We start from the raw sequence: 15,227 nt of genomic DNA, 5'->3' as shown, positions 1-15,227 counted from the left end.
AAATTTCGGTGGAGGTCCCATTTCGCGTAGTTAGTTTAAAGTGCTCCCGATGCGGTGGTGTTGAACGCATCGGGTAGACGTTAGACGTCCATACGTGACGTCCCTCCTCCTAGGTCGACCATTTCGACCTCCGAGGAGTTTGAATCCGAGTAGATTCGGTTTGTTCGTCCTTGTACCCGGTTATAAGTGTAAACTTTACACTTATAGCCGTTGGTTTTGAATTCGACCTCTCCGTGTTTTGGGTGTTAGACTGTTTGCACGTACGCCCGTAATTCGAGTTTTTTTTTTTGCTCGATTTTACGGGTCGTCGCTGCGAAATAGCAGCAATTAGTTTAATTAAATTCACCGTTTATTTGTTTTAATTAAGAGATCGGGGTACACGGAGGCCCTTTACACCCCGTGTAACTCGATACGTCGCGGTCCGGAGTTTTCCAGGCCGTGTGGAGTGTCGTGGAAAGTTAAACCGTTTGCGGTTGCTGGTCACGTACGCGAAGCACGGTTCGTTCGTGCGGGGCTGTGTCCACCGGGCACAGCGGAATTGTTTTATATTATTTTATTCTATTTATTTTATTAGATTCCGCTTCGTCCGTTAATTCGTGTTAATATATTAATTTATTCGCGTTCGCGTTCGGGATTGTCCGTTGTCTATTCTGTGTATATACTTATTTATTCAATTTGTCCTTTGTCTTACGTGTTCGTTCGCTCGACCGTTAACCGTTTGTGTTTGCTCCGGTGAGCGTTTTGTTTTATTATTTTGATTTATTTATTTTATTTCGACGAGCCGAGTGTTGCGTTGCGACACTATCTTCACGATGGCGGGTACAAGCAATAACAGTAATACTAGTGGAGGTGAATGCGTGGTGAAATTGCTGTACCCGTTCCCTGCCGAATTTCCCTGCCCCTTCTGCTTTGTAGGCAGAACGGTGTGCAGAAAGGGAGCGTGTGTCTATCTGAGACACACGGATTTATTCAAACATCTAAAATTACATCACCCCGGTGCTATCAAAAGATGGACCTGCGCTGAGTGCGGCTTCTCCGACGACAGCGCGTATGCGCTGAAGAAGGTGAAGGCGCACCACCAGGTCCGTCATCCAGCCACCGGGGGTCCGTGTGTCTCCGTTAGACACAACTCCCTTGCAGGGAGTGCCGCCCGCGCAACGCCCGGCGACAGCGTTGCCGAGTCGCGACCTCGTGACGTGGTGGATCTCTCCACCGAGAGTGAGGTCTCCTTTCCCCCCCTGGGTGTGTCCCCGGTGACCTGTGGGGGCGCAACGACGTGCGCCTCCACCAGACCGCGAACAGTTACTGCTCGTTTAAATGTTTCCAGAGCATCGGGGACGGCTGCCTCAACTGCAGCAACAACAACAACAACAACGACGACAACAACAACAGCAACAACTACAGCGTCGAAGGGGGCCTCCTCGAGCATGTCAAAGAGGACAACCGCTAATACCACCACGCAACCCCGGCGAGGAACTCGTCCACCCACCGCCGGGACAACAAGGACCACGAGAGCCTCCACCACCACAATCACAGCAACCACGACAACGACAGTGGTGGGGAGCAGCGCCGCGACACGGAGCTCCGTCACCCTCGCGGCGTTCCTTCAACGAAGCCGGCGCTCCTCCGCGGACGAGGCGAGCCCCAACTCCACCAGGACCAGCAGCGGGTCGGGGCCCAAGGGGAGGATTTCAGGGGGCTCTACCACCACGCCCCCTGCCCCCGCAAGGGGGAAGAAGAGCCCGGCGGCGCCCGCAGCAGCTGGGAGGAAGAGGCGGGCGTCGACCGAGCCTCCCCAACCCGACCCGCCCCGACGCATCCTCCCATCGAGGAGGGTGACCCCCTCCACAACCTTCGCGGAGGTCACCCGGGGCAGCCCGTCCGCCGTGGCTGGAGCGGCGGTGGTGTCTAGGAATACAAGAGCGACGTCTCTCCCGCCCGCATTACCAAGGATCACGCGGGCGGCAGCCAAGAGGATGGGGGGCGCGTCCACCACCTCCAGCGCCCCCCCAGCGACACCACCACTGCAGGGCCCACCACCCACGCCCTGCAGCGCTCCGGCCACACTTACCACCACGACGGTGACGACATCGGTCCGTGGCTCTCCAATTATGACGGTGGCCGTCATTACACCTACGGCGGTCACCGTCGCGGCGCGGACGCCGCCAGCCACGGGCCGCGCCTCCACCCCGCCAGCCAGGACGACTCGGGCGACGTCCCTCCCGCCCGGGTCGTCCGCGAAGAGGCCTATCAGGGGACGCCTGTCCCCTCCGGGGGGCAGAGGGGCCACCCAGACCACCGGGGTGTCCCTTCGGGTGGAGGCGCGTGGGGAGGGGACCGAGAAGAGGAGGTCCCTACCTTCGCCCAGGCCCCTCCCCACCATCCATGAGTCATCGTCGTCATCGTCGGACGATGAGAGAGCGCCGGCGGCCGTTCCTGAGGAGGGACCGGCCAGGACAACGAGGAGGCGCCGCTGCATCAGGAGCAGCGGCAGCAGCAGCAGCAGTAGCAGCAGCAGCAACAACAGCAGGAACAGCCATACGAGCGCCGCGAGGGGACGGACATCCACGACACCAGGAGCGGCGAGGAGAAGGCGGTGGGTGGACCGCACCATTACCTCCACCACGGATTCGTCGGGGGAAGAGGAGGCCCCAAGGCAGCCGTCCCCGCGGGTGGAGGGAACCGGTCCCTCCACTCGAAGGTCACCGAGGCTCCCCAGGGAGGGGGAAGGGGGCCTCAACCTAGATAATTTATTATCAGAAAATCGTTTTTATCCTTTGACTGACCGGGCAATTAGTCCGGTCATTAATGACAATTTTATTGACTCCCCCGGGCGAAACCGGGGGTGTGTTTGTGTGTGCAGGTGTGGAGGCGCGCGGGACCCGCCCGCGTCATCATCCCGGGGCAGCGTCGTCGTGGAGGCTCCGGTGAGGACGGCCCCGTCGAGCATTCGGGAAAGCCACCCGGTGAGTGCAACACGTGGGTATCGTGCGGGTACCAGAGGCGGTCGTGCACCTGCAGCGACCGTGGGGCGGCGGCGCGGGACAGCGACATCGGGCCTCCCGGCTGCTTGCGAGCGGGTAGGCGGGGCGTCTCAGCCTCGGGCCCCGCGGCAATCCAGGGTGCCCCATCCCCGAGGTGGAGGTCGCGACGCTGCGTCCGGCGCGCCACCAACCGGTAGACCCCGATCTAGGGGACGCCGGGAGGTGGACGTTGCCGCAAGGGCGCGGTTAGTGGCCTTCGCGGAGGGGGTGGGATCGCCCGAGCAACTGGAGGCGCTCGCCACGAAGGTGGACGAGTACTTTCAGGGGCGGAGGGCCGCGGGACCCGGGGCTGGCGCACGGAGTGCCGCCTCCAGCGGGGGGGCCGGTCGGCGCCGGCCAGTCGCGGGGAGTGAGGGGCGTCGGGGCGATGTGGCCAATTCAATGGTGAGCGATGGCCCTCCCAGCGTCCCGGATCGCGTAGGGGAGGCTACCCGAATCCAACGTCTTTTCAGGGCGGATCGGAAGCGCGCGGTGCGGGAGATTCTCGCCGGAGAATCTCCCCATTGCAGTGTGCCCCTGGAACGGGTCCAGGAGCACTTTACGAACGTTTACTCGCTCCGAGCCCGCCCTGGTAGCCTTCCCTCTCTCTATGGGGAGGACCCGACCACTGAGTCGAACGATGCCCTGGTTTCCCCCTTCACGGAAGCCGAGGTCAGCCGTCGGCTAAAGCGGATGAAGCTTGCTTCTTCCGCTGGACCCGACGGTCTGACCTATGGTGACCTACGGAGGGGGGACCCAGGAGCGGTCCTCCTTACGGCGGTATTCAACACCTGCCGCCGCATGGAGAAGATTCCGGGGCGCTGGAAGCAGTCCAACACCGTCCTCCTTTTCAAGAAGGGTGATCGCGAGGACCTATCGAATTGGAGGCCTATCGCCCTGGGTGATGTCACCCCCAAGCTCTTCGCGGCGGTCGTCGCCGATCGGCTCACTCGTTGGGCCGTAGTCAACAAGCGGCTCAGCCAAGCACAGAAGGGCTTCTTGCCCTTCGAAGGCTGTCTGGAGCACAACTTTGTGCTTCAGCAGGCCATGGCTGCCGCTCGTAAGCAGCGTAGGGAGGTGGTGGTGGCGTGGTTGGATCTGGCCAACGCTTTCGGATCGGTTCCCCACGCCACCATCATCGATTCGCTGGCCGGCGCCGGCGCTCCCCGGCCGCTTATCAACATCGTCGCCAGCCTTTACGACGGCGTGGCGACGCGGGTCCGTACCGCTGAAGGGTACACGCCCTGGATCCCCATGAAGTCGGGGGTGAGGCAGGGCTGCCCACTTAGCCCGATCCTATTCGACCTTTCCATTGAGGCCATGGTTCGCGGGGCCGTGGACTCGGTGGAGGGTCTGAGTGTGAGAGGGCATAAGGTGACAGCCCTGGCGTACGCAGACGACGTGGCACTCGTCGCGTCATCCGTCGACGGAATGGGAAGGCTATTGCAAGCAGCAGAGGGGACGGCTCGGCAGCTGGGGCTCTCCTTCAACCCCTCGAAGTGTGCAACCCTGCACATCAGAGGGGACGGGAGGGTTTCTAGCACCGAGTTCCGTCTAGTCGGGGGACTCGTTCCTGCCCTGTCGGAGGGGCAGAGTTACGAGCATCTGGGAGTGCCGACCGGGGTTCGGATCGACCAAACCCCGTATCCGACGATCCAAGCCTTGTTAGTAGATCTTCGCGCGGTCGACGATTCCCTGCTCGCCCCCTGGCAAAAAATCGAGACCGTGGCGACATTCTTGTTGCCACGCCTCGATTTCGCGTTCAGGGGAGGCCATGTGCGAAGAACCGCTTTAGCCGATGCCGACAGGGCCATCAAACGCACGGTAAAGAGGTGGTTGCACCTCCCGCAGCGTGCCAGTGCGGAGCTGGTCTATATCCCCCCCGCTTGGGGTGGGTGCGGCCTTCTCCCGCTGGTGGATCTGGCCGACGTGGCGACCGTGTCGCACGCGTTCAGGTTATTGAATGCGAGCGATCCGGTCGTTGCGGACTTGGCCAGGTCAGCGCTGTGTGACGCCGTGCGGGAGAAGGCCGGTCGGACCCTTGGGAGCAGGGGCCTTGCCGACTATCTCTCCGGCTCTTTGTCGGGCGAGATGGCGAGGCCATCGGCGGGCCGAGCTTCGTTCTGGTCGCGAGTAAGGAACGTCGGAATTCGTTCATGTGCGCGGCTGGGATTTAGTTGGAGATGGGACGAGGTCCGTGAAGAGCTCTCGGTTGTGTGTCGCTCCCGGAATGGGCGTAGCGTTGTTGTGCCGCCTGCTGCCAAGGGCCAAGTCACGCGGAGGCTGAGGGCAGCAGTGGGAGAGTGCTACCTGGAAAGGCTTCTTCGGAAGCCTGACCAGGGGAAGGTTTTCGACGCGACCTCCCGTTGCGCGGTCAGTAACCACTTTCTGCGCACCGGGGGGTTTGTCCGCTTCGCTGATTGGCGCTTCGTTCACCGGGCCCGCCTCGACGTGTTGCCGCTAAATGGAGCACGTCGGTGGGGGACCGGTGACAAGCGTTGCCGGCGTTGCGGGCATGAGTTCGAGGGCCTTCCCCACGTGCTCTCCCACTGCGGTCCTCACTCCGCTGCCCGGCAGCTGCGGCATGACGGCCTCGTTCATAGGCTCGTGGCGGCTGCCCGTCTGCCGGGGGAGATCCGGGTCAATAAGCGCGTCCCGGGAGTCGACGGCGAGCTGGCAGCCCTGCGTCCCGACATCGTCGTGGAGCACGGGCTGTCGAAAAACATCGTCGTGGTCGACGTGGCCGTGCCTTTCGAGAACACTCTCGAGGCAATTGAGGAGGCGAGGATGGCGAAGATACGTAAGTATCAGCCCCTCGCCGAATCATTGCGGAGGCGCGGCTACCGAGTCCACGTAGATGCGTTCGTCGTCGGCGCCCTGGGCGCGTGGGACCCGGGAAACGAGTTTGTCCTGGACCTGCTGCGCGTCTCTCAGCGTTATGCAGCGCTGATGAGGCGTCTCATGATATCTGAGACAATAGCCTGGTCCGGGGATATTTACGTGGAGCACGTATCCGGGGTGCGTCAGTACCGGGCTCCACGGGGTACGTCCGAGGCGGGGTCGACATCGGCGGCGCTGAGCGGGAGCAGTGGAGGCGCCCGCGTCCCTGGGGTGGTGTCGCCCGCGGATCCTTAGTGCCTCCACACCTGTGAGCTGAGAGGACTGGCCACGAGAGTCTGGAGCAAGTTTGGGTTCGATCGTGATTTTGATTTTGTTTTTCTTTTCTTTTCTTTGTTTGCGCGCTACGTAGCCTCCACTTGAAGTGGGAAGGGGGAAAAGTACATATTATTAGTACTTATATTTGGTTCGAGACAAAAGCAGATCTGGTTAACAAACGACCGTGGTTTCCAGAATCTGTGTTTTCTTATTTTATTCAGTAACTGACTTTAGCTCACCGTATTTTATCTTATTCTACTTTATCTTACCTTATTCTATTTTATCTATTTCACTCTATGATAGTGGACTTTATGGTATTTTAATTTTCGTAACGTATCGCAGTCTCTTTTATCATAACTTATTCGTATCCTTTCCCGCTTCAATCTATCTTAGCTACTTACTTTTATTCTCTTTCATACGTCGCGCGCCTAGCTTACTGAACCCTATCTTATGTTATTTTAATCTTAACTTATTTTATCTGTTTATTTATTATTTTATTTACTATTCTATTTATTTTAATTATCTATGTATCTATCTATTCATCTATTTATTTATCTATTTTAATTCATTTTACTCTATCTTAAGTTGAGCACTAACTAGTGATTCTCCGGACTTCTCGGCGGCGGCTGGTACCTCTTGGCTCATCATGAGTGACTACAGTAAGGCGTGTGTCCGCACACTGGCGTCTAAATCCATCTAGTCCATTGAGCTGTGCACTATGCTTATATAATATAATATAATATAATATGATATAATATTACTATGTTTGTTATGTGTATAAGACACATTTAATTTTATTCTATTCTTACTGTTCTTTATTCTACGCTATTATTATTCCATTGAAAAGCTAGTTGCTAATACGTGCCCTATGCCACGTCATTGTCTTAAATTAACTGGATGAACGACACTATGTTCGCCTCATAGTGAGGTTGTTGTAAAATTGATGGACGCTGTGGGGATTTATCCCCCAGCATGATTGTAGTTAGACGGTTTATAATTGAATTCGTGCGGAATCAATGCGAATCTATTGTATAAAACAAGTGTATACCCCTGGGGCCTCGGCCTCAGGGGAACATTTATTGTCAAATAAACGTCTTATCTGTTCTTATCTGTTCTTATCAGCTTAATATCTGATACACTCCTCATTAGGAGTCAGAATATTAACCTGATTTTTGGAAAAAGGCGGACCGCTGGGGCTTGCTCCACCTCCGCCGCGAGTCGACCCAGTATTGCAGTGCCTCTGGGACCGGCTCAATAAGAGTTCCAAAAATCAGTTTTCTGCACTCTATATCACTTGATCTTTCCCATCAGTAGCTTAAGTATTTATTTTATTTGTGTCTTTCCGACTCGCTCACCGGAGTGTCGCGTTATCATCCGCGTCGCGCGTGCTGTGCTCGTGTGTGGTGCAGTGTTCAGTGCGTTCGACTTAGCTGGTGGAACCCCGGACTTGGTAAGTCTAACACGTGAAATTTCGGTGGAGGTCCCATTTCGCGTAGTTAGTTTAAAGTGCTCCCGATGCGGTGGTGTTGAACGCATCGGGTAGACGTTAGACGTCCATACGTGACGTCCCTCCTCCTAGGTCGACCATTTCGACCTCCGAGGAGTTTGAATCCGAGTAGAATCGGTTTGTCTGACCTTATACCCGGTTATAAGTGTAAATTTTACACTTATAGCCGTTGGGTTTGAATTCGACCTCTCCGTGTTTTGGGTGTTAGACTGTTTGCACGTACGCCCGTAAATCGAATTTTTTGCTCGATTTTACGGGTCGTCGCTGCGTAATAGCAGCAATTAGGTTAATTAAATTCACCGTCTATTTGTTTAATTAAGAGATCGGGGTACACGGAGGCCCTTTACACCCCGTGTAACTCGATACGTCGCGGTCCGGAGTTTTCCAGGCCGTGTGGAGTGTCGTGGAAAGTTAAACCGTTTGCGGTTGCTGGTCACGTACGCGAAGCACGGTTCGTTCGTGCGGGGCTGTGTCCACCGGGCACAGCGGAATTGTTTTATATTATTTTATTTTATTTTATTTTATTCTATTAGATTCCGTTTCGCCGTTAATCCGTATTAAGATATTTATTTAATCGCGTTCGCGTTCGCGTTGTCCCTTGTCTTCTCTAGTGTATATACTTATTTATTATTGTCCCTTGTCTTACGTGTTCGTCTCGATCGACCGTTAACCGTTTGTGTTTGCTCCGGTGAGCGTTTTGGTTTTATTATTATAACTTATTTATTTTATTAGACGAGCCGAGTGTTTGCGTTGCGACACTATCGTAACGATGGCGGGTAATAGCAGCAAAAACGATAGTACAAATAGTAATAGTGAGCGCGTGGTGTTGCTGCATTACCCGTTCCCGGCAGAATTTCCTTGCCCGTTCTGCTACCTTGGCAGAACCGTGTGCAAAAAGGGAGCGTGTGTCTATCTGAGACACACGGATTTATTTAAACACTTAAAGATCCATCACCCCGGTGCGATCAAAAGGTGGGTGTGCGGTGAGTGCGGCTTCACCGACGAAAGTGCGTATGCACTGAAGCGTGTGAAGTCGCACCACCAAACAAAACACCCGTCCACCGGGGGTCCGTGTGTCTCCGTTAGACACAACTCCCTTGCAGGGAGTGCCGCCCGCGCAACGCCCGGCGACAGCGTTGCCGAGTCGCGACCCGTTGACGTGGTGGATCTCTCCACCGAGAGTGAGGTCTCCTTTCCCCCCCTGGGTGTTTCCCCGGTGACCTGTGGGGGCGCAACAACGTGCGCCTCCACCAGGCCGCGAACAGTTACTGCTCGTTTAAATGTTTCCAGAGCATCGGGGACGGCTGCCTCAACTGCAGCAACAACAACAACAACAACGACGACAACAACAACAACAACATCCACAGCGTCGAAGGGGGCCTCCTCGAGTACGTCAAAGAGGACAACCGCTAATACCACCACGCAACCCCGGCGAGGAACTCGTCCACCCACCGCCGGGATAACAAGGACTACAAGGAACTCCACCACCACAGCAATAACGACCACGACAACGACGGTGGTGGGGAGCAGCGCCGCGACGAGAAGCTCCGTCACCCTCGCGGCGTTCTTACAACGAAGCCGGCGCTCCTCCGCGGACGAGGCGAGCCCCAACTCCACCAGGACCAGCAGCGGGTCGGGGCCCAAGGGGAGGATTTCAGGGGGCTCTACCACCACGCCCCCTGCCCCCGCAAGGGGGAAGAAGAGCCCGGCGGCGCCCGCAGCAGCTGGGAGGAAGAGGCGGGCGTCGACCGAGCCTCCCCAACCCGACCCGCCCCGACGCATTCTACCGGCAAGGAGGGTGACCCCCACAACCACCTTCGCGGAGGTCACCCGGGGCAGCCCGTCCGCCGTGGCTGGAGCGGCGGTGGTGTCAAGGAGTACAAGAGCGACGTCTCTCCCGCCCGCGTTGCCCAGGATAACGCGGGCGGCAGCGAAGAGGATGGGGGGCGCGTCCACCACCTCCAGCGCCCCCCCAGCGACACCACCACTGCAGGGCCCTCCACCAACGCCCTGCAGCGCTCCGGCCACGCTTACTACCACGACGATGACGACATCGGTCCGTGGCTCGCCTATAATGACGGTGGCCGTCGTGTCACCTGTGGCGGTCACCGTCGCGGCGCGGACGCCGCCAGCCACGGGCCGCGCCTCCACCCCGCCAGCCAGGACGACTCGGGCGACGTCCCTCCCGCCCGGGTCGTCCGCGAAGAGGCCGATTCGGGGACGCCTGTCCCCTCCGGGGGGCAGAGGGGGCACCCAGACCACCGGGGTGTCCCTTCGGGTGGAGGCGCGTGGGGAGGGGACCGAGAAGAGGAGGTCCCTACCTTCGCCCAGGCCCCTCCCCACCATCCATGAGTCATCGTCGTCATCGTCGGACGATGAGAGAGCGCCGGCGGCCGTTCCTGAGGAGGGACCGGCCAGGACAACGAGGAGGCGCCGCTGCTTGGGGAGCAGCGGCAGCAGCAGCAGCAGTAGCAGTAGCAGCAGCAGCAGCAGGAACAGCCATACGAGCGCCGCGAGGGGGCGATCCACGGCTACACCAGGTGCGGCGAGGAGAAGGCGGTGGGTGGACCGCACAATAACCACCACGGATTCGTCGGGGGAAGAGGAGGCCCCAAGGCAGCCGTCCCCGCGGGTGGAGGGAACCGGTCCCTCCACTCGAAGGTCACCGAGGCTCCCCAGGGAGGAGGAGGGGGGCCTCAATTTAGATAATTTAATTCCAAATAATAGATTTTATTCGTTGACCGACCGGGCAACTAGTCCGGTCAATAATGACAATTTTATTGACTCCCCCGGGCGAAACCGGGGGTGTGTTTGTGTGTGCAGGTGTGGAGGCGCGCGGGACCCGCCCGCGTCATCATCCCGGGGCAGCGTCGTCGTGGAGGCTCCGGTGAGGATGGCCCCGTCGAGCATTCGGGAAAGCCACCCGGTGAGTGCAACACGTGGATGTCGTGCGGGTACCAGAGGCGGTCGTGCACCTGCAGCGACCGTGGGGCGGCGGCGCGGGACAGCGACATCGGGCCTCCCGGCTGCTTGCGAGCGGGTAGGCGGGGCGTCTCAGCCTCGGGCCCCGCGGCAATCTAGGGTGCCCCATCGCCGAAGTGGAGGTCGCGACGCTGCGTCCGGCGCGCCACCAACCGGTAGACCCCGATCTAGGGGACGCCGGGAGGTGGACGTTGCCGCAAGGGCGCGGTTAGTGGCCTTCGCGGAGGGGGTGGGAACACCCGAGCAACTGGAGGCGCTCGCCACGAAGGTGGACGAGTACTTTCAGGGGCGGAGGGCCGCGGGACCCGGGGCTGGCGCACGGAGTGCCGCCTCCAACGGGGGGGCCGGTCGGCGCCGGCCGGTCGCGGAGAGTGAGGGGCGTCGGGGCGATGTGGCCAATTCGATGGTGAGCGATGGCCCTCCCAGCGTCCCGGATCGCGTAGGGGAGGCTACCCGAATCCAACGTCTTTTCAGGGCGGATCGGAAGCGCGCGGTGCGGGAGATTCTCGCCGGAGAATCTCCCCATTGCAGTGTGCCCCTGGAACGGGTCCAGGAGCACTTTACGAACGTTTATTCGCTCCGAGCCCGCCCTGGTAGCCTTCCCTCTCTCTATGGGGAGGACCCGACCACTGAGTCGAACGATGCCCTGGTTTCCCCCTTCACGGAAGCCGAGGTCAGCCGTCGGTTAAAGCGGATGAAGCTTGCTTCTTCCGCCGGACCCGACGGTCTGACCTATGGTGACCTACGGAGGGGGGACCCAGGAGCGGTCCTCCTTACGGCGGTATTCAACACCTGCCGCCGCATGGAGAAGATTCCGGGGCGCTGGAAGAAGTCCAACACCGTCCTCCTTTTCAAGAAGGGTGATCGCGAGGACCTATCGAATTGGAGGCCTATCGCCCTGGGTGATGTCACCCCCAAGCTCTTCGCGGCGGTCGTCGCCGATCGGCTCACTCGTTGGGCCGTAGTCAACAAGCGGCTCAGCCAAGCACAGAAGGGCTTCTTGCCCTTCGAAGGCTGTCTGGAGCACAACTTTGTGCTTCAGCAGGCCATGGCTGCCGCTCGTAAGCAGCGTAGGGAGGTGGTGGTGGCGTGGTTGGATCTGGCCAACGCTTTCGGTTCGGTTCCCCACGCCACCATCATCGATTCGCTGGCCGGCGCCGGCGCTCCCCGGCCGCTTATCAACATCGTCGCCAGCCTTTACGACGGCGTGGCGACGCGGGTCCGTACCGCTGAAGGGTACACGCCCTGGATCCCCATGAAGTCGGGGGTGAGGCAGGGCTGCCCACTTAGCCCGATCCTATTCGACCTTTCCATTGAGGCCATGGTTCGCGGGGCCGTGGACTCGGTGGAGGGTCTGAGTGTGAGAGGGCATAAGGTGACAGCCCTGGCGTACGCAGACGACGTGGCACTCGTCGCGTCATCCGTCGACGGAATGGGAAGGCTGTTGCAAGCAGCAGAGGGGACGGCTCGGCAGCTGGGGCTCTCCTTCAACCCCTCGAAGTGTGCAACCCTGCACATCAGAGGGGACGGGAGAGTCGCTAGCACCGAGTTCCGTCTAGTCGGGGGACTCGTTCCTGCCCTGTCGGAGGGGCAGAGTTACGAGCATCTGGGAGTGCCGACCGGGGTTCGGATCGACCAAACCCCGTATCCGACGATCCAAGCCTTGTTAGTAGATCTTCGCGCGGTCGACGATTCCCTGCTCGCCCCCTGGCAAAAAATCGAGACCGTGGCGACATTCCTGTTGCCACGCCTCGATTTCGCGTTCAGGGGAGGCCACGTGCGAAGAACCGCTTTAGCCGATGCCGACAGGGTCATCAAACGCACGGTAAAGAGGTGGTTGCACCTCCCGCAGCGTGCCAGTGCGGAGCTGGTCTATATCCCCCCCGCTTGGGGTGGGTGCGGCCTTCTCCCGCTGGTGGATCTGGCCGACGTGGCGGCCGTGTCGCACGCGTTCAGGTTATTGAATGCGAGCGATCCGGTCGTCGCGGACTTGGCCAGGTCAGCGCTGTGTGACGCCGTGCGGGAGAAGGCCGGTCGGACCCTTGGGAGCAGGGGCCTTGCCGACTATCTCTCCGGCTCTTTGTCGGGCGAGATGGCGAGGCCATCGGCGGGCCGAGCTTCGTTCTGGTCGCGAGTAAGGAACGTCGGAATTCGTTCATGTGCGCGGCTTGGATTTAGTTGGAGATGGGACGAGGTCCGTGAAGAGCTCTCGGTTGTGTGCCGCTCCCGGAATGGGCGTAGCGTTGTTGTGCCGCCTGCTGCCAAGGGCCAAGTCACGCGGAGGCTGAGGGCAGCAGTGGGAGAGTGCTACCTGGAAAGGCTTCTTCGGAAGCCTGACCAGGGGAAGGTTTTCGACGCGACCTCCCGTTGCGCGGTCAGTAACCACTTTCTGCGCACCGGGGGGTATGTCCGCTTCGCTGATTGGCGCTTCGTTCACCGGGCCCGCCTCGACGTGTTGCCGCTAAATGGAGCACGTCGGTGGGGGACCGGTGACAAGCGTTGCCGGCGTTGCGGGCATGAGTTCGAGGGCCTTCCCCACGTGCTCTCCCACTGCGGTCCTCACTCCGCTGCCCGGCAGCTGCGGCATGACGGCCTCGTTCATAGGCTCGTGGCGGCTGCCCGTCTGCCAGGGGGGATCCGGGTCAATAAGCGCGTCCCGGGAGTCGACGGCGAGCTGGCAGCCCTGCGTCCCGACATCGTCGTGGAGCACGGGCTGTCGAAAAACATCGTCGTGGTCGACGTGGCCGTGCCTTTCGAGAACACTCTCGAGGCAATTGAGGAGGCGAGGATGGCGAAGATACGTAAGTATCAGCCCCTCGCCGAATCATTGCGGAGGCGCGGCTACCGAGTCCACGTAGATGCGTTCGTCGTCGGCGCCCTGGGCGCGTGGGACCCGGGAAACGAGTTTGTCCTGGACCTGCTGCGCGTCTCTCAGCGTTATGCAGCGCTGATGAGGCGTCTCATGATATCTGAGACAATAGCCTGGTCCAGAGATATCTACGTGGAGCATGTATCCGGGGTGCGTCAGTACCGGGCTCCACGGGGTACGTCTGAGGCGGAGTCGACATCGGCGGCGCTGAGCGGGAGCAGTGGAGGCGCCCGCGTCCCTGGGGTGGTGCCGCCTGCGGATCCTTAGTGCCTCCACACCTGGGTTGGGAGAGTGTGTCGATATGGTCTGGAGTGAGCTTTCTTTTCTTTTCCTTTCTTTGCTTTACTTTCTTTATTTTCTTTATTTTCTTTTTCTTATTCCTTTTCTTTTTCTATATACATAGCCTCCACACTAAGAGATTAATGGCGCCTAGACACAGTCGGTGAAGGACTTTATTAATTAATTTATAATTTGTACTGTATGATATTCTTTTATATTTTACTGTATCCTATTTTACCTTATCTGACTGTTATCTTATTCTGTTTTACTGTTTGGACATTTATCGTAAATTTTAACCACTAACTTATACTATCGCATTTTACTGCAGTAGCCTATTTTATGTTCACTCTTCTTTGTTCTACGCGCCTGTGGGTGTCAATTAAATTATGATTGCACTATTTTACTATTTTACACTATTATTTTACTCATTTAGTGCGGATCATTCTTCTAATTTAGACAATGCATTAATTAATTAAACTATTTATTTCTGCCTAATTTATTCTTGCTGCTCTGGACCGATTGATGGCGCCTAATACCTCCCAACCGGACTCGTATGACTAGGATGAGGCGTATATCCGCACATTGATGCTCTTCTCTAGGCTTTCAAGTGCTGCGTGATACATGGTGTGCCAAATTCTTATAAATGTTATATATATAAAATATGCTTTATACTTTGTATATACTATCTTATTATATTGTTACTTTGTTGTTAAATTAATTTACCGATCCGTGCCTCATGTAACACGGTTGTTACTATATGTACTCAATTTATTGAATGTTATAATTCTCACCTCATTGTAATAGGGGTACGCTCGTTATGGACGCGGTAAAAACTTTTTCCCGCAAGCCTTATATTATAAATGATATATAACTAAATTCGTGCGGAAGCGATGCGAATTATTCTGTAAAATAAGTGTATACCCCTGGGGCTTCGGCCCCGGGGGAACATTAATTACTAAAATAAACGTCTTATCTGTTCTTATCAGCTTAATATCTGATACACTCCTCATTAGGAGTCAGAATATTAACCTGATTTTTGGAAAAAGGCGGACCGCTGGGGCTTGCTCCACCTCCGCCACGAGTCGACCCAGTATTGCAGTGCCTCTGGGACCGGCTCAATAAGAGTTCCAAAAATCAGTTTTTATCTAGTCAAAAACCATACACTTGATCTTCCCCATCAGTAGCTTTTAAGTATCATTTTACTTTGTGTCTTTCCGACTCGCTCACCGGAGTGTCGCGTTATCATCCGCGTCGCGCGTGCTGTGCTCGTGTGTGGTGCAGTGTTCAGTGCGTTCGGCTTGCTGGTGGACTCTGGACTTGGTAAGTCTAACACTTGGAATTTCGGTGGAGGTCCCTTCTCGCGTGATTAGTTTAAAGTGCTCCCGATGCGGTGGTGTTGAACGCATCGGGT

General features: G+C 57.5%; 1 non-coding gene and 1 pseudogene across 1 annotated transcript; both read left to right on the top strand.

Annotated features, from left to right (window-relative positions):
- Positions 1 to 7,253: 7,253 nt before the first annotated feature.
- Positions 7,254 to 7,439, top strand: LOC143432135 (U2 spliceosomal RNA). The gene has a single exon (XR_013102899.1). It is a non-coding gene; the product is annotated as a U2 spliceosomal RNA (small nuclear RNA).
- Positions 7,440 to 14,763: 7,324 nt separating this feature from the next.
- LOC143432129 (U2 spliceosomal RNA) lies at positions 14,764 to 14,940 on the top strand (annotated as a pseudogene).
- Positions 14,941 to 15,227: the final 287 nt, after the last annotated feature.

The sequence above is a fragment of the Xylocopa sonorina genome, unplaced genomic scaffold (genome assembly GCF_050948175.1).
Source record: "Xylocopa sonorina isolate GNS202 unplaced genomic scaffold, iyXylSono1_principal scaffold0027, whole genome shotgun sequence".
Classification (NCBI taxonomy): Eukaryota; Metazoa; Arthropoda; class Insecta; order Hymenoptera; family Apidae; genus Xylocopa; species Xylocopa sonorina.
Note: the sequence above shows the minus strand (reverse complement) of the source record. Positions and strands in the feature narration are given on the sequence as shown.